We start from the raw sequence: 16,254 nt of genomic DNA on the forward strand, positions 1-16,254 counted from the left end.
TTTCTTCTTTTTTTTTTTTACATTTATTTATTTATTTATTTATTTATTTATTTATTTATTAATCGAACCCAGTGCCTCACACATGCTAGGCAAGCACTCTGCCACCGAGCCACAACCCTAGCCCAGTATGTATCTTCTTATCACTAAAATTCTGAAACATGAATGGGAGCCCCCAAAGTGCAAGGCCCCTTTACATTGTTTACAACATTTAGTATAGCACATAGACAAAAGTATAATGAATAAATTTTTTAACGTGTCTGGTGCCACCCGCTCTCCTTTGTCCAACCACTTTCTGAGACAGCAAGGAAGGATTAGAATACTCATGACCCTCAGGCATATTCACAGCTACGCCTCTGTCAACACCCCAGCAGCTGTCTGCTGGACAAGACGGCAAGAGGCAGGACAGGAGGGCTCTGGCCATGGGCATAGTCCTGGTTGCTCTGAGCATGAGACTGCCAGCCTTGACAATGAACTTCTCTCCATCTCTCCAAAACTGTCAGTAAGGCCTTTGTGAATGCTCTTAGATGACAAATGGAGAGATCAATATCTCACTGGGAAACATCCTTCAAGGCTGCTCAGCCCTAAACAGCTGCAAAGGCCCGGAAGAAAGGTCTTCTGGGGATTGTGCTGTCAATCCCCAACCTCACGACCTAATATCTGATTTTCTAGCCTCTGCTGGGTTCTGGCTCTCCCCTAAGCTTCACCACCCTCCAGGTCCTGGGTTGCTAGGACCCTGGGGAGAGTCTTCTTAGTGGTGATGTGGCATACAGATTGGCAGCCCTTGCTGCCTAGTCCCTCTGCCCCACCCCACCCCCTTTTTTTTTTTTTTTTACCAGAAATCAATCCCAGGGGCTCTTAAGCACTGAGCCACATCTCCAGGCCTTTTTATTTTTAAGTTTTTTTTTTTTTTTTTAAGTCGTAGATGGACACAATACCTTTATTTTGTTTATTTTCATGTGGTGCTGAGGATCGAACCCAGTACCTCACATGTGCTAGGCAAGCCTTCTTACCATTGAACCACAACCCTAGATCCCCTTTTTAATTTTTTATTTCAAGACAGGGTTTAGGCTTCACTAAGTTGCTGAGGCTGGCTTTGAACTTGTGATTCTCCTGCTTCGGCCTCCCAAGTCTCTGGGATTACAGGAGAGCACCACTGCACCCAACTTCTGCACCCTTTCTTGACATAACTCCAACAGGGTTAGAAAGGGGAAGGTCCCAGATGACATGGCCAGGAGTTGAGGCAGTGAAAAGAGCTAAGAGCAGAGAAAGGTCACTAAAGAGGGACATGGAAAAGAGGCCAAGACAAGGAAAAAAGGGGAAACATCCCCTAGGAGTTTCCTTTTATCTCCACCCCTGCCTCCCCCACCCCCTTAGTGCTGAGAACCACACCCAGGGCCAATCACTTCACCACTAACCCTTTCTCTACACCTCCAGCCCTTTTCTCCCTTTAAAAAAAAAGCACAGGCTCTTACCTAAGTGCTGCCTGTATCCCACATCATAACGTAATATATGAATATGAGAAAGGATAGGTGATTAAATTTAAGTATAGAAATATGAAAGTCATTCTGTTAGTATAGTCAATCAACTTAAATCAACTACATCAGTGTTCATGAGTGTTCATTGGGGTCAGTGATCAGTTAGGCCTATGGGAAATGCAAAGGTAAGTAAAGCACATTCCTGCCCTCCAGGGGTCAATCGTGGGCTTCTAGAAATGTCTGAAATACAAAATAAAATGCAGGCCTTGATTGTGTCACAAAAGTGCAGAGAGCAACAGGAAAACAGATTAATTCACTCCCACACTCTGTGTACAGTCACAGTCAATGACGAGGGTACATTCTGAGAAACACATTGTTAGCCAATGTCATTGTTGTCCAAACATCATAGTGTGACCTCATATAAACCTACATGGTACAGGTCAGTCATGAGAGGTGACCTGTTTGTTTTTGCAATGTTGAGCATCCTAGCAGTGTGACCTCTTGATGCAGTCAAGAGATGCAGTATACACAGGTGTGTGAGACTGCTGCTGGCATAACATGGGGTGCTATTTCACAGCAAACTTTTGTTTGTTTGTTTGTTTAATACTGGGGACTGAACCCAGGGGCATTTGACCACTGAGCCACATCCTAGCCCTTAAAAAAAAATTTTTTTTTTCGAGACAGAGTCTCATTTAGTTGCTTAGGACCTTGCTAAATTGTTAAGACTGGCTTTGAACTTGTGATCCTCCTGCCTCAGCCTCCCAAGCTGTTGGGATTACAGGTGTGCACCACTGTACCTGCAAGTGGATTTATTCTTGAGGACTAGCAAGCAAGTTTTCTGATTCCATCTGTGTGTGTGCGCGCAGAGTCTAGTTATTTCCATACTGTATTTTCCTGTGCATTATACTGGCCTCAGTGGCAATCACAGGAGCTGTTGTAGGGTCTGGAGAAGTAGGTAGTGGTAGACTTCCCCTTGAGAAAGTTACCATAATTGGCCTGACCATAATGGGCTGCCTTCTCAGACAACCCTTTTCTTTGGATCTCTATGTCCGAAATCCAAAATTCCTGGGAAAGGGAATCTGGGCAGGTCACAACATCCACTGGAACTATCTAAGGGTGTGGTGGTAACATATGTGCTTCTGAAGGGGTAGAGGAGGTTGGACTGTCTCCAGAGCAGTACAGCTGAACAAATAACCCAGAGGGCATCCCCTGTTGAAATGTGTACTGTCCTTTCTTATAAGTGTGTCAAGTCATTAAAATGTGACAAGCAGAAGGCCTGGAGATGACCGTTGGTTACCTTCATATTTTGCTTCGTGTAAACATGGAGGCCCAGTTGTCATTGCTACTTGTGTTTGCCACTATGAACATGTGAATTGCTGCATGTAGGGCTTTGCTGACCTGCCCCTGTACTCCAGGTGTTTCTGAGGACAGATGTGAGACAGAAGTGCTATTTAGCAGAATCAAATAAATCTCATCAAACAAACCTCAGGTAAAGGCCTCTGCTCACCTGGTTAACCTGGTCAGGACATCTGACTTTGATTTCCATGACCTGGCAGAATCCACCCAGCCCAAATACCAGATGGGTTATAAAACTGGGAAATGTGTGGGAAGCATCCTTATTTAGCAGAATCAGACTAGGTTGAGCCATGGGATGCAGAGGCCTGGCTTCCAGGAACTGCAGGGAAGCATGTGGCACTGTGTGGGAGTGATTCCCTGTCTCCTTCTGGAATTTTTCCACTATGAGAATGGCTTCCCTAACTCCACCCTATCCTGTCCATCACAGAAGAAGCGCCTCCCAGTCCTGGTCCCTTTACCTGTATGTTACAAATAAAAGAGAGTTGGGTGAGTTGTTGTAGGAGGCCAGAGCTGGTATGGCCAGACCTGTCATGCCCCTTCTCATTTAAAAGGAGTATTGGCTCTTCCATGTTTATTGAGTAGATAAGTTTTTTGGGTAATAGATAGAAAAACCTCCAACATCCTTCTTTGGCAGTTAACCCTTTTCTCCTCCATGCGGGATGTGGCAGGGATGACCCCCACAGAAATGTATGTAGAAAACAAGAGGAGGAGGTAAGAATAAGTCAGCAGGACTGTCTAAAATAGATATTCATTGTTTAATCACAAATTTACCCAATCAACCACTGATCTGTGATTTGGTATGATATGATGTTTGGTTTCCAATTCCTTTCTTATCAGGAAATTGAAAGAGTCAATCTAGAATGACTGAGATAAGAGTGTAGATGTAGAGTTGTACATGAAAAGAACAGAGATTGGGATCACTCCGAAGTATCTGGCACCCCAAATCTGACACTTACCAATTGTGCAACTTGAGGCATTTTACGTGAGATCACTGGATCTCAGTGCCTCATCTTCAAATTACAGATAACCTCATAGTTGTATGAAGATTAAGCATTAACACAGATACGAAGTGTATATTACATCCTAGATGTTATGGACCAGGCTACATGGGCAATGACCAAACAGACTCCATTCTACCCTGAGACGCCATGTCATGTAGGAAATGCTTCTTCCGTGGGAACACTCCACCTCTGTACCCATCATCAGTTGCTTGGCATAGCGTGTTTGGCAACACAAAATGGCAATTCTTATTTAATGTAAAATTGTTCTCTATGTGACTCCTGTTTTTCTTGGACAACATACCCTGTCAGAGAACGATTGTCTAGATGTTAGTAACCATTCTTTAACTTGAACCCAACTAAGGTTGTTTTGACCTACTCCCTTTCTGCATATGATTTTAGATCTCATGATGTTAGTTTGTAGTTTTGAACCACAGCAACAGTCACTTGCTGCCTGCAGAGATGGGATAGTAGTTTATGGCCATGAGGTCCCAAGAAAGGGATTGGTCAAGCGAAGCCAAAGGATTGGATAGAGATAAACAAGGATCAGCTTCCTCAGTCAGAGATAATCTTGAAATGTTGCTTCCAAGTCTAAGATATTGTGACTTTCAAATCTTGTACTGTTTATTTCATTGATCCAGATAGATTAGCCAGAGCCTAGAGAACCCGGCTGATGTACCGACTGACTCATGTTGAGACGTGGCTGAGCTGTGATTAGCAATTCTGGCCTTTGAGCTGTCATCACAGAGCTGGAAGAGACCTTGAGCCCATCAAGAACACAGCCAACTCCCAGTAGAAATTTCAGACCATGCATGCCACCTTCAATAGACCAACAAAACACCATGTTGATTATCTGAAACATTCCTTAATAATGTTCAACTGAAACAGTTTTACTATGTTAATTCATTTAATAAAATATTTATTTGGCCTCTACTCTGGGCAACACACCGCACCCATTTGAGTTCTCTTCAAGGGTATTTATTTCTTTCCTTGATGACATTTCCTAATTGGAAATCATGAGTGGGAAGCTCTGAGCAGGACATGCCGGCATCTGCCTTAGCTGGGTGCCAGCCTGTGTCAAATCTTTAGGCTGCCTGCCAGGTGCAGGCTTGTGATCGGAAATGAAGAGCAGGAAACAGTGTGAAAGTGAACCAGGCAGAGGTCAGAGAGAAGAGGAGTTTGAGCCCGCATCAGGTGCTGTGGCTAGGTGAGTAGGGACTGTGTCAGACTTTCCCACTGATAGATACATGAAGGTGGTGAGAAATGAGGAAAAAGATGTAGTAACCAGAGAGGAGGGAACAATGGAGGTAGATGGCTGGGTGTGAACAGGAAGCAAAGAGAGGATGAGTTTGCCCACCCCATACCACTTGCATTAGTCATAGTTGAACTCTGGGTATGGAGCCACTATGAGTATTATGGAGTGAGCAATTTTTTTGTAAGAATTAAGTCTTTCAAAATTGGGGGGAGGAACTGGGAAAGTAAAGACCTGAAAAGGGGAGTTAAAGGATCACAGGTAGTCATGAGTGACCTTGGCGTGAATGAACCAGGTGGAACTTGCAGAACAGAGGACAGGTCAGGATGATGTCATGGAGACTTCTTTGGAAGGATGTGGACTCCTGTTGGCTCCTGCCCCTGGGAGTTCATAGTAATGCATCTGGAAGTAGGCGTGGGGGTCACTGTTGATGAGCAGTCCCAGCAGTGACAGAGGAGGGAAGGTGGGGACAAACAGGAGCTGCCCACACCTCTGTCTCTTAACACCTCTTACCAACAGTGATCTTCAGCCCAATGACTGTACTTCATAACACCTCCCCCATCTCATGTGACTTTAACTTTCAGCCAACTCCAACCCAGAGTCACACAGGGAAGGCATTCTGGGAAATGTATCCAGTGTAAACAAGTTGACAAGAGAGCAATCTAATACTGATCAAGGAAAGACAGGAACAGACTCCTTCTCAAACACACAGAGCCTCCAAATGTTGACATTTAAAAAAAACGTGCATGGTGGAGGGGTAAGCGATCAGAATGTTACTGTTCATCAGAACACTGGGTTGCAAGTGACAGAAATTTCAAAACTGGCTTAAAAAAATAAAAAAAATAAAAACTTTTGGGGAAAATGTTAGGGGTAGCTCAAAGAGTCAAAGGAAGAATTGCAAGGGAGCTTGATACCATGTCACCCTGCTGTTCCCCTGTCCCCACCTCTGTCTCATTTCTTCATCCCTCTGACAGTGGCCTCATTCTCCCAGGAGGTTTCCTGTACAAACTTTATTTAGGAAAAAACCTTTATTTTTAAAATTTATTTATTTATTTATTTATTTGGTCTTTGGACAGGCTCTTGGGTGAATCTCCAGATCAATCACTATGACCAGGTGAGTGTGACCCAGAGGAAAGGGTCAGGGGACTTGGACCAATGACTTCCCTAGAACCAAAGGGAGGGAGAAAGGAGCAATTCTCCCAAGAAAGGGAGTGCTGTCCCAGAAGAGGGGAAAGAGGCAGACAGAAGTAATTGCTGCTTACCTTGGTGTCCTATGGACCGAATGAAATGTCCCTTGAATACACTCTTCTCGTTCTGAACCTTTTCCTTTTATGTTATGACCACTGTGGCAACTTTCTAACACTCAACTGGGATTTCAAAGAGCTGTCACAAAGAAGCAATACTTCCCTAAGGTGATGAGCTGTGGGAATAATGTAGATCTTTCTCAAACAGACCTGGAGAGATTGAGAAATTTGCTCAAGGCCACTCAATTGTTAAAAAGGAGAACTAGGACTCTCAGATAATTACACCATGGAATAAATTAATAATCTGGTTCATAGACCACACTGCAGATTTGAGCTACTACAAATCATCATCCGGGGCTTGATCAGATTGTTTTCTTGGACCAGAAAGAATAGAATTGGGCAAAAGTGATTTCTCAGAGGTTAAAGAATAAAAAGCCATGACTTGGAATCTAATAAAACCTTCAGCATGCAGGCAAGGAGAGATGATTCAGAGAGAGAACAGGGGCAGTGTTTAGACTGCTAGGTAAGAGAAATAATATCACCAAAGTAACAAATCTTTTCTAAGGATGGGGAAATGGCCTGCTATTAGAATTTGTGGTGTCTAAGAAAGTGTAGGCAATTTAATTGTTCTGTGGTTTGGCCCTTGGGTATATACTCTACAGAAAGTTTAAAATGTGCTGATAATCTAAGGCCTTTTTAGTTAACAGAGTAATTTGTTTTTGCTCTTCTGTTTGTCTTTTATTCTTTGTCAGAGGTCTCCATCAACATGACCCATGAAATTTTAAGAAACAATCCAAATACCAGGATCCTCCAAGACCCCTACCCTCCACTTCAAACTCCACAGAGGATTCCAAAACACAGACAGGATAGGAAACAACAACCCATGCTGTAAAATGCTTTCTGCCTTAGAGATTTTGTATGCCACATTTTGCCCACTATCCCTTATGGGAAGGTAAGGATACTGCAGATAAGTGATGTCCTTAAGTCAAACAACTTGTAAGGTATGGAATCAGGTGAACCAGAACCTGGATTCTTTTGCTCTTAATCTATTTGTAAAGGCACCCAGGACTTGGTCTTAACCCACTGTGGAGGAGTAGCAGGTAAGAGGCATGACTAACAAGCATAGGCCACTGTTGTGTATAATCAAAACTAATATTCTTAGGTAGTATTCAGAAATCAGCACCTCCTACAGGCAGAGCCCCTCCTAACATGTACTGTCTGTATGTTCTTTCTTTGTCGAAGGCACCCTCTTTCCTTGTGCTGGCAGTTACTGCTGTGGAACCATTCCTTTGTTTCGAGTCCTGAGGATGGAACCCAGGGGTGCTCTATCACCAAGCTACATTTCCAGCCTCCCACCCTTTTCTTTGAGATAGGGTCTTGCTAATGCCCAGGCTGGCCTTGAATTTTTGATCCTCTTGCGTCAGCCTCCCAGGTTGTTGGAATTTCAGGCATGTGCCACCACACCTGGCCCTGTGTGACCTTTGAAAAGTTGCTTGACTTTACTATTCCTTGGTTTGCTTATCTATACAATGAGAGTATTGGACTTGGGTCCTTTCTGTTCTTATGCTAGATTGTTATATCTGTTTAGCAGTGAGCCCTTAGACATGATGTGATTACAAAGTCTGAAAAAGAGCTTTTTGCTTTCTTTCATTTTTTGTTATTTTTAAATTTACCCTTTAAAAAATACACTATTTTTTTTTTTTTTTTTTTTTTTTTTTGTAGTACTGGGGATTGAACCTAGGAATTCTAGGAATGCTCTACATCCTCAACCCTTTTTATTTTTTATTTTGAGACAAGGTCTGACTAAGTTGCTGAGGCTGGCCTCAAAATTATGATCCTCCTGGCTCAGCCTCCTGAGTCCCTTTGCTTGCTTGCTTGCTTGCTTTTTTCTTTCTTTCTTTTCTCTCTTTGCTTTCTTAATCTCTGTTGATACGTTGTCCACTAGACAGAGCCTGCTGTGGTGCAATGTGATCTAAAAATAAACTTGAAATGTGATGATCCCTGGGAAGGGAGCTGTCTCATTCAAATAAAAAATGAAAATGACTGACAGTAAAGGGAGGGGGAAGAATACAGAAAGGAAAGCAGGGAGGCTGCAAATCCATGAAGGGGAAGGGGGACATGAGGGTGAATAATGCCCTCACAGGCTAGAGTTGACAAAAGAGAGGGGTGGCTATAGCAGATGTGCTGATTTATTTTGTCACCTAAGGTAGAGTAGGCCCTGGATGGATTATTGGATAAAAGTTCGACTGATCCCTTATCCTGCCCCAGCCCTTCCGGAAGTTGTGAAATCCTTTCTCCCAAATGTTCTACTATTCCAAGCCCAGTAAGCATGAAATAGACACTAATGTCCTAAATGAATGAAACCCTGATGTTGGCCCTTGCCCTGTCTGACTTCAAGAGCTGGAAGGAAGAACTTGGAAGTTTAAAAGGGAATATAAAGAGAGACATAAATTCATAAGAATAGTGTTAGAAGGTTAAAACTCCTACAGAGAAGGGTCTTACAAATCATGACTAGAGCAATAAAAAGGCCTGCTGGGTCATGTTCAGAGCAAGATGGGCTAGTGTTGCAGCTTGGGAAACAGCCCAGTGTTAACAAATGATAAGGAGACAGAGGAGGAACCATTGAGCTCCATAGTACTTGCCCTCTTTCCACTATTGGAGACAAGGGCAAGTTTCAGAAGACCCAGGCTGTCTGCAAGACCTGGCACATATTACAATCAAAGTTTGTGCAATGAAGGAAGAATGGATAGGAGGAGGATGAAGAGGAGAATGCTCTTCAAATTGAACAGAGCTTAAGATAGCCGAAAAGGTACTAAGAGGAGAATCTGTGCTGTAGATTCAATCCAAGTCAAAGGTCATTGTGGTGGCCAGTTCCCTAGGAATTAGACTCAGATGAAGATTGAGAGCAGGACGTTTGTGAGGAGTGTGTGAGCGAAAGGAGTAGAAGTGGGCAGAGGGATGAAATGAACTGCAATGCAGAAGCCAAAGAGGTCTCAGGTCAATAGCATAGGATGGCTCTTCAGAACTGGACCATCTAAGGCAAGAACCTGAGTCTTTATACTTCATCAACTTCTTCCTCTCCAGGGCTACATCCTCGGAGATGACATAAATATATTCTACCTGTGACTGTCAGCAGCCAGCACTTCCAACAGGTGAAGGGATGAATGCCTCCTTCCTGAAGAAGAGGTTTGTGGGCACAGTAGAGCAATACAGTGTCCACTGCAATAGTGACCCAACCTCCTCACTTCACAGATGAAGAGTCCAGCATGAAATCATAAGAGCAGAGCCAATGATTCCCAGAGGGTTCCTGTGACCTTATTGTACTGGAAATTCAGAGGATTTGATAAAGCTACCAATATGGATGAGAAGGAGAAATGGAGATTAGATCAAAGGTGCCCCAACCTATCTGTATCAGCAAAAGATCTGTGCAGATTCTTGGGTCCAATTTTCAGGAATTCTGTTACTAGAGGGTCTGGGTCTGGGGTGAGGTCTGAGAATCTGCCCTCCCTGCCTTTTTTTAAAACAAGCGTTCAGGTTATTCTTATGTGACCTGTGTTGCTCTGGAAGGAGATCTCAATGGGGGCGGGGTCAGGGACAGGGGGCTCCAATGAGGCTTGCTCCTAAACTCTGTTCTATTGAAAAATTTTATCAGCAACTTGAAAACACGAATACAACGTTTATCCCATGAACATAATCCCCAATGATACTTTGGATGCATAAATCAAGATTTCAGTAGATTTCAATGTACACCTTAATGTTGTAGACTAATATATACCGACATTGAAAGTTGTTTCTGGTATAAGGACTCTGGATCCTGTAGAACTGCTCTGGTTCAAATCTCAGTCCCATCACATCCTTGCTGCATGGTCCTGGGTTACTCACTTCCCTATGTCTCAGGACAAAATGGGATCGATAATATATTAATTATCATAGTATTTACTTCACAAGGCTATTGTAAGGGTTATGTGAGTTAATATGGAAAAATTTATAACCGTGCCTAGCATAGACGAAGCACTGTATAACTATTCACTATTATGTGCAGCTGTTTTGATTATCAATTGCTATTGTTACAAACAATCCTAAAATCCAGGTACTCATTATGGATGAGTACTTGTCGGGGTGGAAGGCCCCCGATTTATTACTTTTCATGATTCTTTGTAGGGTTGTACCTTACTTGGTTCTGATGGGGTCCTGGGGCAGCTGGAAGGTCTGAAGGGACCTCATGAGCATGACTGACTTTTGGTACTAGTCACCACCTGGGAGCTCTGTTGGTGTTTTCAGTCTGGGCTTTGGTCCTCCTACTGTGGAGCTCCCTAGGTGGCTGGTGAGGCCTCATGTAGTATTTGGGTTCCAAGAAGAACCTTCCAAGAGATGAAGGCAGAAGCTAGTTAAGGGCCAACCTTGGAAATCACCCGGGGTTACTTCTACTTCATTTTATTGATTCAAATGAGTCTCAGGCCCAGCCCAGAAATGGTAAAGAATTAGTACCCATTTTTAATCTGCCACAGGAGTTTAATTCCACTTTTGTAAAAGCGTATGCGTGTAGAAAATGTCTACAAGAATATACATGAAATTGTTAACTGAAGTTATCTTTAAGAGGTAAAATCATAATATAGTTGTTCTCTTTTCTTGTCCTTGCATTTTATGCTTCCCTGGTCCCCTGCTGAGTTTCTCATGATGAATACATATTATATTTATAATAAGAAAAGTAATTCTCTTATTTTGAAAAAATACATGAAGATGTTATAACAATATGAATCAACATTATGACAGTTTTATCAGAAAAGAAAAAGAAAAAAGTTACCTCAAATTTTCACAGCATTAATAAAATCACCATAATGAGATCTAGAACAAAGAAGAAAGAAAGAAAACAAGAAAGGCCCTACCCTACTCCACTCAACTTCAGACCCGACTGAATGTTATGTATCCTGCTGGATTCTGAACTCTAAGATTCAAAAGGGAAGCAACATATCAAGGACAGAAGGGGTTCGTGAGCTGTTCCTTGTGGAGAAGGACATTAGCACACTTGAGTTGAAGAGAAGGGGATTTTATATATGAACACAACCCTCACTCCATGTCAAGAAGGGCTGCCAAGGAGAAGAGGCAGTAGTACTGGTCCTACAGAATTGGGAACATTGAATGACAGTGACAAGGGGGCAGATTTGAGATTCTTCATGCAGACGACTCTCTAAATTGTAAAAGCTGAAGTGAGCTTCCCAGGAAGGCCATAGCTGCTCCCTGTTCAACTGGAGGCCTTAAAAGATACCCAATGTCTCAGGTCCTGGAAAGCAGGACTCCACTCTAAGGAGGTGACTGGTCTAGAAGACCTGCCAAATCCCTTCCAAATCCCAGTTTGAATGAATGATCGTTGGGAGTGGAAGTAAAATACCTGGTCGTTTGTTTGGGAAACTTCAACCAAATCCTTCCTAAAGGCAGTGACCCAAAATAAATGAGTTCTTAAGATCCTTTTTATGAGTCTATAAATGGGTACTGCCCTTCCTGTGAATACATGATGAATCAACAAATATTATCAGGTGAACACTAGACAATGGCAAGGTCCTGAGTGTTCAGAGAGGTCCCTCGCCCACAGCCTTACAGTTTGAGAGGATAGACATACAATCACCATATAAACGTAACATTCCTAAATACAGTCATTATGGATGAGTACCTGTGGGGGAGAAAGGCCCCAAAGACTAAATAGCTATCTGTAATAGCAAGGAAAGCTTAAGGAGATGTGGGGGTGGGAGTTTTAAGTTGTATCAAAGAAAGATGGGGTGAGGAAAGAAGACAGAGGGAGACCTGATGGTCCCATATCTTCATATCTCCATCTTATGATGGATGGCTTTTTTTTTTTTTTTTTTTTTTGGTACTGGGGATTGAACCCACCTAAGGGCACTCAACAACTAAGCCACATTTGCAGCCTCCAACTTTTTATGTATTTTTTTTAGAGACATGTCTTGATGAGTTGCTTAGGGCCTTGCTAAATTGCTAAGGCTGGTCTTGAACACGTCTTCCTGCCTCAGCCTCCCAAGTGGCTTGGATTACAGGTGTTTGCAACCATGCCCCATTGATGGATAGCTTTGTCAGAGGAAAGAGGGCTACATGGCTGTCTCCTGATTTGGGCTTTCCTAAAAATAAATCATATTTTATCTTTATCAACTACTATAATAATTATAATTATTATGAAGGCCTCCTAATATATTGTTTTACATATATGAACCCATCAAATCAATACAATTACCTGGTAAAGCAGTGCCCAGGATTTAGAGATATGAGAACTGTGGCTGACATCTTTTAGGATGCCTGCCAAACTGTGAGAGCCCTCTTAACTTCCCTCTTGCCCACAGCGGCAGCTCACAGCAGCTGTCTGTTCAGCATGAATCCTCTTGTCTTGTCCTCAATTGAGTCTGAGTCCCTCCCACAGAGGGGACACATCCGGAATTGTGTTTAAAGAGAGATCTGGGCTTTCCAAGGTATGGGAGCTGTAATATGGAACTCTGTGGGTGGCATATTCTGTTCTGCTGAGACAGAGAGAGAGCGCCAGAGGGGGAGAGGAAGCAGATGCCCAGAGAGAAGCAGAGACGAGGAGAGGCACCACTTGGCTTCTTGTGGGCAGCTGCCCACTTCTCTGGTTGTGATCCCTCCTGGAATCTGACACCTGCCTGTCCTTTCATGTTAAAAGAGCCCTGTATCTTTATAATAATTGATGGTTTTTTAATTTAGGCTAGCCTGAGTGTCTACAACTTGCAAACAAGAAGTTCTTACTAATGCAACCGTTTTGTCCATTTGTTAAATTAGGAGGCAAGTTTCCCACTCCAGTTTGTCTTCCTGCACAGGACCATCCATCATGGCCTCTTCCTGGCTCCTGTATGCCTGCTCCAGAGTGGCAGTTTCAGTTTCCTAAAAGGAGGTCAGATGGGACAGAGTGCTCTCCACTTCATCGAGGTTGTTCCTGTCCCCAGCCTGATAACCAACTTCTCTGATGGGGACAGGGGCTAAACTGCAGCCATGGAAAGTTTGTCCAGTTCCCTATCATCACATTCTTCCTAGGATGGTGGGTGTCTTTCCTTCCTTGTTGCTTTCCAGGGTTTAATGACATGCCACAGAAGCTTTTCCTCCAGCAGCTTGGGCTTCTAAGACTTTGGCAGCTGCCCCAGAGCTGCCTCCCGCCCCCTTAGATCCTGCACCTGCTCCGCACACACTCAGTCATCAGTCACCCTTTTTGCCCCTTCTTGCAAGCCTCCTCTTGGTCTCTGCCCACAAAATCCCACCTGGTTAGCATCACCATGAACCTTGCACCTAAGTCTATGACAGTCCTGATAACAGTCCCACTTTTATTTGCTTTACTGTCTATCTCCCACTTCTAGCTGGAGCTGCTGGAGGACCGGGTCTATGTTCTATTTGGTTTTGTGTCTCTAGTCCCTATTGTAGAGGACAGCACATAGTCAATGTCTGTGGAGTGAAAGATTAGCTGAACAGATGAATGATTAAACTGAGTCATTCTTTTCCCAGCTTTATTTCATTCACTGTCTCTCCCCATAATGGAATATGCTTTTTTTTTTTTCTTGGTTAATTTTTTAAAGGATAATTTTGTCTCCCTTGCTTTTACCTTGATCATTTGAAAGACTAAAGCTGAGTCTTTCCTCCTCTCTCCCTTTCATACCTAGCATGAGACTTTGCATACTCTTGGTGTCAGTTCATAAGTTTGTGTGTGTGCTTTTTCTGTTTGTTTTTGTTTTGTAGAGCTCAAAATAATACCAATCCTTGTGCTCATTCTTTTGCAGGACATTTCTCAGATGGCAATTTCTTTCCTGTCCTGTCCTTTTCCCTCCTCCCCTTGTGGCTGGCCCTTTTTCACAGCGGACAGAGTTCAATACCGGGTTTTAGATTCAACATGAGTGAACTTTGGCTTAGGCAGCAGAGATAGGAATTACTCAAACATCCAGAAATACAGACATCCCTTTAGCTAACCTGATCGAACTTAGGCAAATCGAACACATCGCATTCCTGTACTTTCTGACTTGCCAGAACAAAACAAGCAAGAACTGAAGTGGCTACTGGGAGTTCTCCAGTATGGTCGCCTGTCAGGGAGCAGGTGCACGGGATGCAGTGGGTGACCTTCCCTGAAGGGCACACACCCTGCCTTTGCTGTCTCTCTACTGTAGCTCTTTCCACCTGAATTTCCTTCCCACTACCTGTCACACTGCCAGGCAACCCTGGATGTTGTATTGTTGCTGCTACCTTTGATCTTTAGCCTCTCTGGGCGGCAGCAGCTCCCTCTGCCGCACCCACACATCACCTCCTTTAGGTGAGCCAGGACAGTCCCTGGAGGGAAATAAATGTGCTGAAAGGAGGTTCACCGGCAGGGGACTGACATTTAAATGGGTGCTTTATGCTGGGTACTGTGCCAGGTCTTTCTTCCTTCCTTTTCCCTTCCTTCCTTCCACCCATCCTTTCTTCCTCATTAAAAAGCATAATTATGAAATGTTATATATTTTAAATTCATAACAATGGGCCTGTCCCAATTAATTTCCTTTTCCTTATCTGGCTTTACTAGAGATGGTTTTAAAAATCTCAGTTCCCCAATATTTCAGCAAGATGTTGTGAAACTGATGGAATATTTTTCAAACTTAAAAAAAGAAGAAGAAGAAGAAGAAGGAAATAGTGTGGTTTAGAACAGCATGGAGGAACAGGGAAGGCCAAATGAAATAAGCCAAACACAGGGAGAAAAAACTGCATGATCTTATTTATATGTGAACTCTAAAATACTGTCAAACTCATAGAACCAGGGAGTAGAAGGGCAGCTAGTAGGGGTTATGACATAGAAGAATGGGATAGATGTCAATCAAGGGTACTAACTTGTAGTTACAAAGGATGAATAAGTTCAATAGACATAAAGTCTAGTGTGGTGACTGTAGTTAATAATATACTTGAAATTCGCTAAGCACGCAGCAGATTTTTTTTTTTTTTTTTTTTTTTTGGTACTGGGGATTGAACCCAGGGGTTCTTAACCACTGAACCAGCCTTTAAAAAATATTTTATTATTTAGACAGCAGGCCTTATTAAGTTGCTGAGACTGGCTTTGAATTCACGACCCTCCTGCCTCAGCTTCCTGAGCTCCTGGGATTGTAGGCATGTACCACCATGCCCCACCAAGAGTGCAGATCTGAAGTGTTCTTGCCACACATACACAAAGATAACTGTGTGAAGAGATGAATATGTCAATTAGCCTGGTTGGGTAATCATCTCATAATATTTGCATACATCAAAACATCATGTTTTATGTCTTGAATATATATATAATTTTTATTTATCAATTATACCTCAATAGAGCTGGAAAAGAGAAATTAAATTCAAAATCCCTCTTTTCACGTTAAATCAATTTATAATCAACACATAGCAAGTACTGAAAATTGAAAGATAAAGATAAATACATTGCCTTAGTCATTCAAAATAGTTGTAAAATTACTTGACTTTTTTATAGATAAAATACATGACAAGAGATTTTTCTTTCTTGTATTTCTGGTCTTCTATGTATCACTGACTTTTTGGTTAACAGCCTGAGTCTCGGGGGCTGGGGAGATAGCTCAGTTGGTAGAGTGCTTGCCTTGTAAGCACAAGGCCCTGGGTTCGATCCCCAGTACCCCCCCCCCAAAAAAAAAAGAAAAAAAAATAGCCTGAGTCTCGGAGATGCGGAGTGACTTGAAGACTTGAGATGAAAATTTGGGGCTAACATGGAGCTAACTATCCTCCAAAATCCATTCTCCCCTTTATCCCAGTCACATCTTCCAATCTTCCTTGATATGAAATATGGCTAAGTGGCTAAGTTTCCTCCCAAGGAATGTGAGCATAAATGTCATGTACCACTTTTAGCCCTACTTGTTGAGACCGGGATATGTCTCCTTCCCAGTTTCTTTCCCGTTGGCACA

General features: G+C 42.8%; 1 non-coding gene across 1 annotated transcript; it reads left to right on the top strand.

The window, feature by feature from the left end:
• The first annotated feature begins 15,901 nt into the window (after positions 1–15,901).
• Trnat-ugu (transfer RNA threonine (anticodon UGU)) lies at positions 15,902–15,975 on the top strand. Its single transcript has one exon. It is a non-coding gene; the product is annotated as a tRNA-Thr (tRNA).
• The last annotated feature ends 279 nt before the right edge of the window (positions 15,976–16,254 follow it).

This window comes from Sciurus carolinensis, chromosome 12 (assembly GCF_902686445.1).
Source record: "Sciurus carolinensis chromosome 12, mSciCar1.2, whole genome shotgun sequence".
NCBI classification, from domain to species: Eukaryota; Metazoa; Chordata; class Mammalia; order Rodentia; family Sciuridae; genus Sciurus; species Sciurus carolinensis.